The 11241-nt window shown below is 37.4% G+C and overlaps 1 protein-coding gene across 2 annotated transcripts in view; it reads left to right on the top strand.

Annotated features, from left to right (window-relative positions):
• The window catches only part of SHISA7 (shisa family member 7), a 92763-nt gene that overhangs the window by 45859 nt on the left and 35663 nt on the right, over positions 1-11241 (top strand). Inside the window, exon 2 of one of the 2 annotated variants that reach the window (XM_072426295.1) lies at positions 9528-9632. The exons of the other annotated variant lie outside the window; for it this stretch is intronic. The gene's annotated coding sequence lies outside the window, so the exon portion shown is untranslated. The remainder of the gene's footprint in view (positions 1-9527; positions 9633-11241) is intronic. 2 annotated transcript variants of the gene reach the window in all.

The following is an 11241-nucleotide window of genomic DNA, read 5'->3' on the forward strand; positions in this document are numbered from 1 at the left end:
AAGCTTTGTGTGTATGAGAAGCAATGTGGAAGGTGTTTCTGTTCCAGCATCAACACCATTATGTTCCAGGATCACCACTGCACAGACAAAAAATGATCTATGAGAATAGCATTGCAAAGAAGCAATGAATTATAGTTAAAAAAGACTATTAAATGGTTAGTCTATACCCATGTAAATTGTGTGCAGCTTTAAATCGCCGATTAGGTATCTGGGTATATGCCCAAAAGTGCGTATGCAACTAATAAAAGTTAAAACTAATAAATCTGCATTTTGGCCGCCTTGAAGAGACAAAGCTGCAAAAGTCACAATAAAAACGGGCATATAGCAAAAACATGGCATCATGTGGGCCATTATTGGTATAGTTATGTTCTGACCAAACAATGCTTTGCTATAAAACCTGTCTCCTCCAATCCTTAATGTGAACAAATAGAAAGTCCCATTGAATTCAAGTACTGTATAGAAAGCTTTTTCATTAAAGCATCTTCATCTGTAATACATTCTCTTTGGAATCTCCCCTCATTCTTGCTGCCCAGGTGAGGCCATCTCTCATACACTGTGGGAGCTGTATTTGGAAAAAAGGTTGTAAATAGCTACCTTGCAAAAAGTGATTTTGGAGAAAGTCACTCTTTGCATATTAAAGATGTGCAAATATCTACGAAAAAGGTACCATGTGACCAGGCATACTTTGTGTATGTCTGTATTTTATACATTTTGTATGTTTTATATATTTTATATATTTTGTACCAGTGTACAGACTTTTCTAACAAACCCAGCTTACAGCACCAAACATACCAGGACCCATACTCTTCATTTACTTCTAAGGAGATGCCAAAGGTGTTTTGTTTTACAGAACATGCTGCATGCAAGAATAGAGGTAGAAGTGATGGCTTAATTAGTGGAGTAGAGGGTTGGGGATTCTGCAATATTTAGATTATATACCTATAGTCTGCTGGTAGTATGCGATGAGAAATTTTACTTTGGCAGTTACAGAAAACTATAGATAGTTGTAGAATGAAACAGAAAGATGACTAACTGGTTTGTACAATGCTTGCATACATTTTTATGGAGTTGATTTATGGACTGATTAGAAGCTGTATACTTTTTCTTAATTTCCTATGTACATGATGGCTTATTCAAAGCAAGCACAGCTTCACAGCGCCTACTAAGTGAATATGCACTTTGACTTTTTATTTGAGGTTGATTCACTGAAGGCTTTAAACCCGTTAGTAAATAAAGTGAGTCTGTGTTTGAATTATCCTAGGTTTTGGTGGAAATCTTGAATTCAATAAGCTCAGTAAACTTTTACTAAAGCTACGTACACACGGCAGATTTTTATCGCCCGATAATCGGCATCGGCCAATTATCGGGCGAAAATCTTCCGTGTGTACAGTCGGTGTCGTCCATCGTCCGGACGACCGACCTGCCGGATCCACGGACGATGGACGACAGCCGATCGTAATGAAAGGGAAGGGGAGAGCGCGCAGCAGGGTGCCGCTCCGTCGCTCTCCCCCCTCCCCTCTCCATAGAGCATGAACGGTGCTGTATGTACAGCATCGTTCATGCATCTTGCAGCCCCTTGTCGTTGGAAAGGATCGTGAAAGATCCTTTCCAACGACAAAAATTGCAAGTGTGTACGCAGCTTAAGTCTCTATGCTACTAAATCGAGCCAATTATGTAATAACAATGCTGCATTAAAATCTCCATCTAGGTGTATATGTGTTTCTTCCTTCAAAAAGAAACATAAAGGACGAAGGTTAAATTGCAATCCTTCTCTTTAGAATAAATGATGTTGCTGTGTCATACAAGGAAAGGAATGCATATTATCGTCAGTGTATCCACAGGCCCCTGGAAGCACAAACTCATGATATATAGTCTCAACAATAATGCAGGAAAGTTGATTTATATCTAGCATTTTATTGTAAATCACATTAACCGAAACCAATTATTAGGCACAAGTGTCAAGCTGATATATTAAGGCTGCTGCAGAATCAACTATTGGACCAGAAATATAACTTCTATTATGTATGTTAACCTACCTAAATAGTTGATAATATGTATGTAAAAAGGTGGGTAGATCCTGTCGCTATAATAAACTTTCCTATCAAAGTTGCCCATGTAAAATGTATGTATATGTTTGCCTCCTTTACCACTGAACACCACTCCATTGCTGAATTCCATGTCTCTAAAGTATCCTTCAGTGTTGTGAGGTCTGATGGAGGGACCATTAAGAGCTGTGGGGGACCCAGAATTTAACACCTAAGGAAACAAAGTTTCCTAGCTTACTTTGGGGGTCCAATCCTCACAAAAGGCCTGATTTAGAAAAGACTGGAGAAGATAGACCATCATGGGAAAACCTAAGCTGTCCAGCAAACCTGGAATGAATTGTTTAAAAATTGTTTGCTAAGTGTTAAATGTTTTCAAATCTGGACTAAGTTAAAGTAGATAGTAATAGAACTTTCAGTGAAATTGCAGTCATGCTATTACTGTCATGTGCAGGCATTTGCAGTGAGAAAAAACACTGTAGGCGTGTGCATATAACTATAATACCATATTTGCTATTTCACTGACTTTGCCACAATTCCCTCTATGGTCTGGTATGACACAGACAATATTTTCAACATTTTTCTATATATTATGGCAGTTTATTAAAACTTGACAAAATCCATTTTAGGTGTGCTGGATCACTTAGGTTCTGCCATATTTGTTTGTAGTCTTGAAGGACATAAGCCCAAACACAGCACTGATTGGAGGAGTAGAAAAGGTAAGTATATACATTATTTCTTTACATGGTATACTTTGCTGTAAAAGTTTAGAGCAGGCTTATATGGAAGCATCTTTTTTCTCCTCTTGACAGCAAATCTAATTACAGACGTGTGGTAGATTGCATGACTAGGGTAGCCTGATACCTTCCTCTGAGCATCTCCTCATAGTCTTCCACCCCCTCCCTCACCCACCTGCTGGTCACCGAAAACATCACAAACACCATTCTGGATCAAATTGGCTGACACAGACCTCCTTTAACCTCCCTAGAGGTAACCCCGAGTGTGACTCGGGGTAGAAAAAAGTTGCTAAAAGTCGTAACCCTGAGTAACACTCGGGGTATGTAAACCTATGGGAAGGTTAGTAAATAGAGCACTTAACTGATCGGCCACGTCCCGCGCCATCCATTGCCGCAATCTCATCTTCTTTCTCCGGCCGGCTTCTGCATCCGATGAGTCAGCGGGGAGTACCGGTGACGTTGGTGCGTGTGTACGTTGCCGGCGGGGCGGGGCGGGGTGGGAAATTCAAAATCTATTTGTATTGCATTCAATACAAAATAACTGTATTGAATGCAATACATTGGATTTATATGTGTAAAAGCAGTACATTGTTTTCAAAAACATTTATTTTACAGTATTTAAAAAAATTGTTTTAAAAAACATAAAAAAAAAGTTTTTTTAAATATATAGATTTTTTAATTTATTCAGTTTATTGTTTTTACATGATTTGGTGTTTTAAACTTTAATATACTCATACTATTATATTATACTGTAAAATTAATTTTCATGAAAAACAATGTACCGCTTTTAGACATATAAAACCGTAAAGAAATGAACCGCTAGGGAGGTTTATGATAAAAAACGTTGAATAATATTACAATAGAATCATTACTTTTTATTAACAATAAATGACCCCCTCATAACAATTTTCTTAACCAACCGTAACCAACCTTAAAAACCACATTGTACAAGCTTAATCTTTTAGCTGTTGGACACCACCCATCTGCAATTACTCTATTTTTTGGCACCTACCTGCCCAACCTGACTCAGGCACTGATATCAGTCATTCACAGACTCTACACCCTGGCCTGAACATATCACGTATTCACTAGTGTTGGTCGAATAGCTCACTATTCGATTCGGCAGCTATTCGCTCGAATATAGCAAAAAAATTCGGGTGGTCGAATGTCAAAGTCGAACAGCATTAAAGTCAATGGGAGGAAAATTCAGTTTTTTTCAGCACTGTGTAGAGCTTCTACAGCCTCCAAACAGATGTAAAAAGATACACTGTAAAATGATACATAAAAGATACATTGTAAAAAGATACATTGTAAAAAGATACATTGTAAAAGTATACATAAAAAGATACATTATAAAAAGATACATAACACTATTACATACCCTTGTACTTCACATGAAGATTAAAGAGCACCTGTCACATTAATTTAGGCTAAAGCTAGGTACACACTTGCAATAATTATTGTTAGAAAATGAACGATTACGACCGATTAACGAATATGCACGATTATACTTGAACAATCATATTGTGCACAATTCTGTACATGCTGTAACAATATGATCGTTCAAATATAATCCACCAACAGCGTCCACACACTAGATACAATCGTTTGAACGATGCAGGGAGGGACATGTAAAGGAGAAAGTGTACCGCAGAAACATACACAATCACTGAACGACACGATACTGTACACACGATAGATAGTGAAAGATCGTCGGCCATCAGATCCACCGCAGCAGTCGTTCATTTCCAACAACAATCCTCGTTCGTCGGCGTCCTTGGTCACTTTTTTTTGGCCAATCGATGTCGAATCCCGTGTTTTTCGGGTTGGGTCTACCCAAATTCGAACAGCCATATTCGGGTCGAATATAGGGACAACCCGAATTCGAACATGAACACTAGTATTCACCACCATCATTTTAACAAAACAGAGAATACCCATAACATAGACGGTTTCCTCCCCACTCTCCAGTACCTTTAAAATCACCACTTTCCGGAAACCCAGCCACCAGTACGCACACACCAACTTCTCACGCCGTCACCAAGCACCATATCAAAGGGGAAACTTTCTCCCTACCAACACTAACTTACCTACCTAACCCCACCTATCCCCACCAACCAACCACCTCTAACTACCTCCCTAGCATTTTCTTTAACCCTTACCTCTCCTGAAGGTCCTTGTCCCCCTGTCATGGATCCCCTTCGCCTTAATATGTGTTATATTGGTTCTTGGTCTTCTTTTTACTGCATGGTACTGCATGGCCACAGCACCCCAATTATCCTTGCAACTACGTTTTATTGAAACAAGAGCAGTTGGGAACCATTTTATGCAGACATTTGCATGCAGTTGCATTGTGGTGGGTTGCAAACACAAGCTGCTTCCAGCTGTGTGGTTGCCTTTCTTCCTGTGGAAGAATAATCGCACCACGACCACAAAACACGAGGGCAATGCAGGCAATTGTGTTGAGCTGTGGTGCAGTTTGCTGCTCTTGGGCATATAGAAAACTGCTGTCCCTATGCATCTGCAGGTGCCAAACTGCAACAACAAACAAAGTGTTTTTTTTAATGATGCCTTATATAAAAGTATTAAAGGTTATTTAATATAGCTAAGGCTCTTATATAGAGCTATAAAACCCATTCTTCCAGTATTATAACACATATAATACTGAAGATATTTTTTTTATTTGTCATAATACCTAAAGAAGGAGGGTTATAGTCCTGGAAGGTAACATTTTCAATATTTTAGTTAGCCATTCAAAATATATTTTTGACAGGTGACATAGTAAATCATCAACCTTTTTTTAGAACTACACAGAAGCCCAACATGATCTTGCTACTTTAATAAATGAGGTAATGATGGGTATGTCTAAAGTGCTGTAACTTGCAGTTTTTTTAGTTTACTACCATGAGATCACTGAAAGATGAAGCCTTATTTCATGGATTTTAGCACTTTGGCCAGTGCACTAAATAGAGCCATCTGAGATGCTTCCCTGATAACATGGCAGGCAGTTCTTTGGATGACAAATGAGAATCTAGCTCCAAAAAACAAGTCTTTGACGTGCAACAATTAATCAATTAGATAAAGCATTAGTGGTCAAAATCTGTCAGTAATACGAATCACTCATATTGTAATGATAATGGTATAAACATTCTCATTCTGAGTAATTATCTCCAGTGCTCAGGCTTTAACAAATGTTCAGCACTCCCATATCCAAGCACTTTGTAAACATTTAAAGATTTATAAACAACCAGGAAGAAATAAGCAATCATACTCATTTAAATTATTTCCTAAATTGATATAATAATGCACCTTTAGGATTTGTTTAAATTGTTTTTTCAACATGACAGCCGATGTAGTGTTTATAGGTGGTTTTCTTTGTTATTTTGTAGCTTTTTTGTTGGATTTGTCAGGTGACTAAACTAGATAGTTTGCCACCCACTAATTCAGTCTTTCTTAACATTATTGACATAAAGCAACCCTTGAGATAATGTTTGGGTTCTTAAGGAACCCCTTCTGTAGTTACTGTATCCACAGATCACAATATATTCACATGGTGGTAGGGTGGTCAGTGGGAAGAATGCCTCTTAAATTGCTGTTCAGTGGAAAGAACGCCACCCTTATAGATAGCCAAAAAGTTCATTGATGTCACTTAAACTGAATTTAAACTGATGGGAACAAATTGTTTAAGGAACTCCTAGCAACTTCTGAAGGAACCCCGTTTGAGAACCACTGATGTAAATACCATAGATATGCAAACTAATATTAGAAATGATAGGAAATGATGCCATAAAATGCAGGAATGTTTGATGTAAAGTATGGCAAACCACATAAAAACTGCAATAAAACAGCTGGTAAACTGCCTCCAATTATTTTTTATGGAGACAGTTTATAACCTCATCATAGAGTTGTCATGGACGCTGCACTAGGAGAACTGTCAATGTGAACTAAGCGTTAAGATATTGTCATACTAGCGAATCGGTCAGTAATAGGATAACTTAGGGACTACTTATCTGCTTCACCAGTATTATTACCAGTGAAACTGTCAAAAAGCAAGCGCAGCTCAGTGTTAGTTGTCAGGATACCTATCAATCCCAGCTTACCCTAAACTTCCTGGGACTGAATGAACTCCTGTGCACCCACATGGGAGTTATGTCATACTGACCTGGCCAATCAAGATGGCTGAAGATTGCATCTAGGGAGAGATGAAGGAAAAAGATAGTGATGCCCTAGGACAGAGCAGGGGCAGGTGGGTATAGTGAGGTTTAGTTCTGCTTTAAAGCCAAACTTTAGGTAGCCCATAAAATAGAAGTACAGGTAGTCCCCGAGTTAAGGACATCTGACATAAGGACGATAGCTAAATATGCCAGACGAAGGCTTGATAGGGGGGAGGGGGTGGCTTGCATGACTTACAGAAGAAATGTTTTGCTAAACACAGCTGAGACGGAGCTCTTCTGCAAGCACTTGTAACTCTTTAATGACCAAGACAAACTCTGCAGTTGTTTCTTTTTGCATATCAAAGCACAGCTTGCTCCAGACGTTAATGAATGTCTAGGCTCCATAAAGTTTTTTTTTTTTTGCTTTGTTTGTGATTAACTCACAGTGAGAATTTTATACAGTAACTGACACCTCACTGCCTAAAAATTATTTGAGACAAACATCTGTCCTAAATGCATTTATTAAAATAATGTACCTGTTCCAACTTACATACAAATTCAACTTAAGAACAAACCTACGGTCCCTATCTATGTAACCCGAGGACTACCAGTACTTTACAACCCCAAACAAACTCCCTAAACAAACTCATACAGCAAGGTAAATGCTTGTTTGTTAGTCTACAGAAGGTTTAAATTGGGGATAACTTATTCTTCACTTTTTAGCAGCTGGTTCTCTCCTTTTATATCTTCCTTGTATGTAGATGGACCCTCAAAATCCTGACACAATCATTTTGAAGGGGTTGAAAATGTTAAAAAAGGCCTGCCCCATCCCAAATAATATATTCTAACAACCTTCTCGTAGAGGTCTCCCTTTATCCCTACAATGGCATAGTTAGCCAACCCCTTAATATTCACTTGTAGTACAAATAAACATAGAAAACAGGGAGAAGAAACAGGAAAGATAGGAAAGAGAGAGAAGAAACAGGGTTTTTTAAGCATAATAATGAATTGTATTGTGCTTCATTTTATAAATACAAAACAATGTCAAATAGGTCCATGGAATATGGACTCTCAGACTAGACAGTAAGTTTTCTATATTGTGCCATGTATTATACAATAGCAAAAGTCTTGTAACCGGACGTGTTTCGCCTTTTTGGGTTCCTCAGGGGTATGTAGAAGATGTGGTAACACTAAATAATCATATAGAAGAGTCATAAAAGTACATAGGCATACATACAGATTATAAGTATCATTTTGGTTGTTTTTGGTTGTAGGAAATCATATAGGTAGTGTATTGTCCTATGTTGTCCATATAGTATAGGAAAAATATATCTATCGATGTATATAGCGGTGGTGTATGGATAAAGTCTTATTTAATTGTTTGTGTGTTATTATTTTATGTAAAGGTACTTTTATGAATGAATGTATTGATTTGATAAAGTATCAGTGGAAATATAGTGCAAACAGGGAGGGGAGAGATAAAGAAAGGGTCACTTAAATATAGAGAGGTCAGAGATTTTTCAATAAGAGAAAAACTTGTGTCTTATAAGCCACTTCATTGGTTTTACTAGGTTGGAAACATCTTTAACATTACAAAAGGAAATCCAGCTCAATGTGACTATTACCAGTTATACAATTACCTGAAAAAAATGATAACCTTCACAAACAGAAAAAAAAGAGAAAATCTAGAGCCAGCTTCTGACCCATGGAAGGCTCTTGAGACCACATATACAGTATGGTGTACTGCAATATGGCAGCCCATTCTTTTTGTTCCGTGTGCAAGGGGAGTGGAGGGGTTCCAATTTCCCTGATCAAAATCCATTTTTCTATCAAATTTTTCATTTGCAGAATTAAGTATAGGGATTGTCAGGGACATACCTTAGGACTATATTGCCAAGAATAAGCACAGCTGCTGACTAATGTTTGTTACGTGTGCATTGATCTTTGCTTTCCTGGATGAGTGGTTTGATCACCCAGTAATTACATAAGTGATTGATTTTTCACACATATAGAACAATCAAATAATCTCTATATAACAATCAGGCTGTTCATCTGAAAACAATTATTTTAATCATGCATGTTAGGACAATTCTATATTATAATATTTGTAAGTGATTTATGAGGATTTGACGCAGACCTTTTTAAGACTTGCTTTATTTCTTTTACTCATTGATCTCCAATCAACATAGTGGTAAAAAAGTAAAATAGTAGTAGTTAAAGCTGTGTGCTATGAATACATCCTGCTCATCTATTAGTTTGATTTGCTTAAGAGGTTGATTATCTTCACACAATAAAATGTAGCGGTGTTAATTCTGAATAGCAGTTATGTGGGTAATGAATTTATGATTAAAATAATCAATGCTTTTCTATTTACATGAATGAATACCATAAGCCAATCTTCACCCAATTCATTTTTAATGACCCTTTGGTCAGGCTATGGACATTCAGTTCATAAATTTTTAACAAACAATAATCAATCTTTTAAATTTGGCACCACCAATTTACAGCTTAGCTGTAAGCACGGTTGATTGATTCCTCATCAAAATGTCAATATGTCTAAAGTCCAAATCTTTTATCTCTGTTTCTGTCCCTAGTCAGTAACTCAAAAATATTGAAGCAAAAATGTTAACATGACAGAAAGGCAACTAGCAATTGGAGAAAGAATTCAGCAATACAGCTTATGTGTTGCCTAATAACAGGTAGGACATGTTTATTAGTACATTCACATTGAGACATTTACTAATGAAATGAATTATAGTCTGGAGTCTTTGTTCACGTAAAAACATGGAAATGCAAAATAAATAAAATGGAACTAATGGGATAGTCACAGAAGCCATCATCAAATGAGTGGCTGCAAGAGAGCAGTCTTCACCCCCACATTAAGTGGCTCAGAGAGGAAGGATGATGAGTGATCATGTAACAGCCCTTAACAATGAAAAAGATATTTGCAATTCTTTTTTAAGGTGGATTATTTGCCCTAGCTCTGCTGACAGGTATTGTGCAATAAAAACAAAAGGAACTTACATCTACTTTAAACTGTATAGATTACTGAATGATTTAGCCCCTTTTTGTCAGTCATCATCTTACTAGCAGCATTAGATTTTAAACATAAATTATAAATACTCCCTGTGCTTACATGATTATTCTAATGTACTTACACGTGTATTAGCCTGCATACCAGGTAATGCTTTTCAAAATCAAAAACTAATAGGTACATCATACATTTTACTATAAGAAAAGTATCCATTCTGGGCAAAAGTTATCACAGAATACAAGAAAGGAATGACTGATGATAATAATAGAGGAGAGGTTTGTAGAACCTGAGTGCAATTGTTTGATCCAGTTAATTTTTCTGCAATCTGTTTTAAAGTTCACGTTTGCTAACGCCCAGACCTGACTGCAGGTAGACCTGTATGTGTCTATGTAAGGTGCACATGGAATGATTAGGTCATGGAGGAAAAGCTGAATTAAATATCTCCAGGCGAACTCTGGGGTCCATGGTCCCCCCACTAGTGACACCCTCGCATGGGCTCAATCTGAAAATGTTTTTTCCCCCTCTTGGCAGGTGTTCTTTTAAGTTAGTTATGATGGGTCTCTTGCTCCAAAATGATCTTTTGTGCATCGTTGTTGGCCACTAGAAGATGGTGATGTGTTCTCATGAAAAGTGTGTAAAAAAATGAATGTCTCTTGTCTTTGATGGCAAGTTTGTTACACACAGCATCATCTGCTGGTGTGACCCGAGTATAAATCAATTTTAATGGGATTTTATGGAAAAAAATCTTGGTTTATACTATAGTACATACAGCATTTACCTTTTTCCAAAGTCAGACCAGTCACATGGCAAATTGTTTTTTTTTTTCCTTCCCCTGATCTTCCCCAGAAGAACAATGTCAAAAGTAGTGCAGCCATGGTGATATCACTGCTGCCTTTTGTATCAATAGACTATAAATGATGGCTGTAAGCTCTTTGGGGCAGGGTCCTCTTCTTCTGTGTCACTGTCAGTATTCGTCTGTCATTTGCAACTCCTATTTAATGTACAGCGCTGCAAAATATGTTGGCGCTATTTAAATCCTGTTTAATAAAAGGGCGCCACCTTCCTGCATTCCCCCTCATAGGAAATTACAGTGATCACCCCTGCTTGGTCGTTTAGTGATTCACCACAGTAGATCGCCATACACACACTAGACTGTTACCTGACATGACTACAATTGTTTATCTCAAGTGACAAGTTTTTAGCATATGTATGTAGCTTTTACCATAGGCAATGATATTGATAAAATACCATATATTAGCATGCAGTAAACTGCA

The sequence above is a fragment of the Pyxicephalus adspersus genome, chromosome 11, assembly GCF_032062135.1.
Source record: "Pyxicephalus adspersus chromosome 11, UCB_Pads_2.0, whole genome shotgun sequence".
Classification (NCBI taxonomy): domain Eukaryota; kingdom Metazoa; phylum Chordata; class Amphibia; order Anura; family Pyxicephalidae; genus Pyxicephalus; species Pyxicephalus adspersus.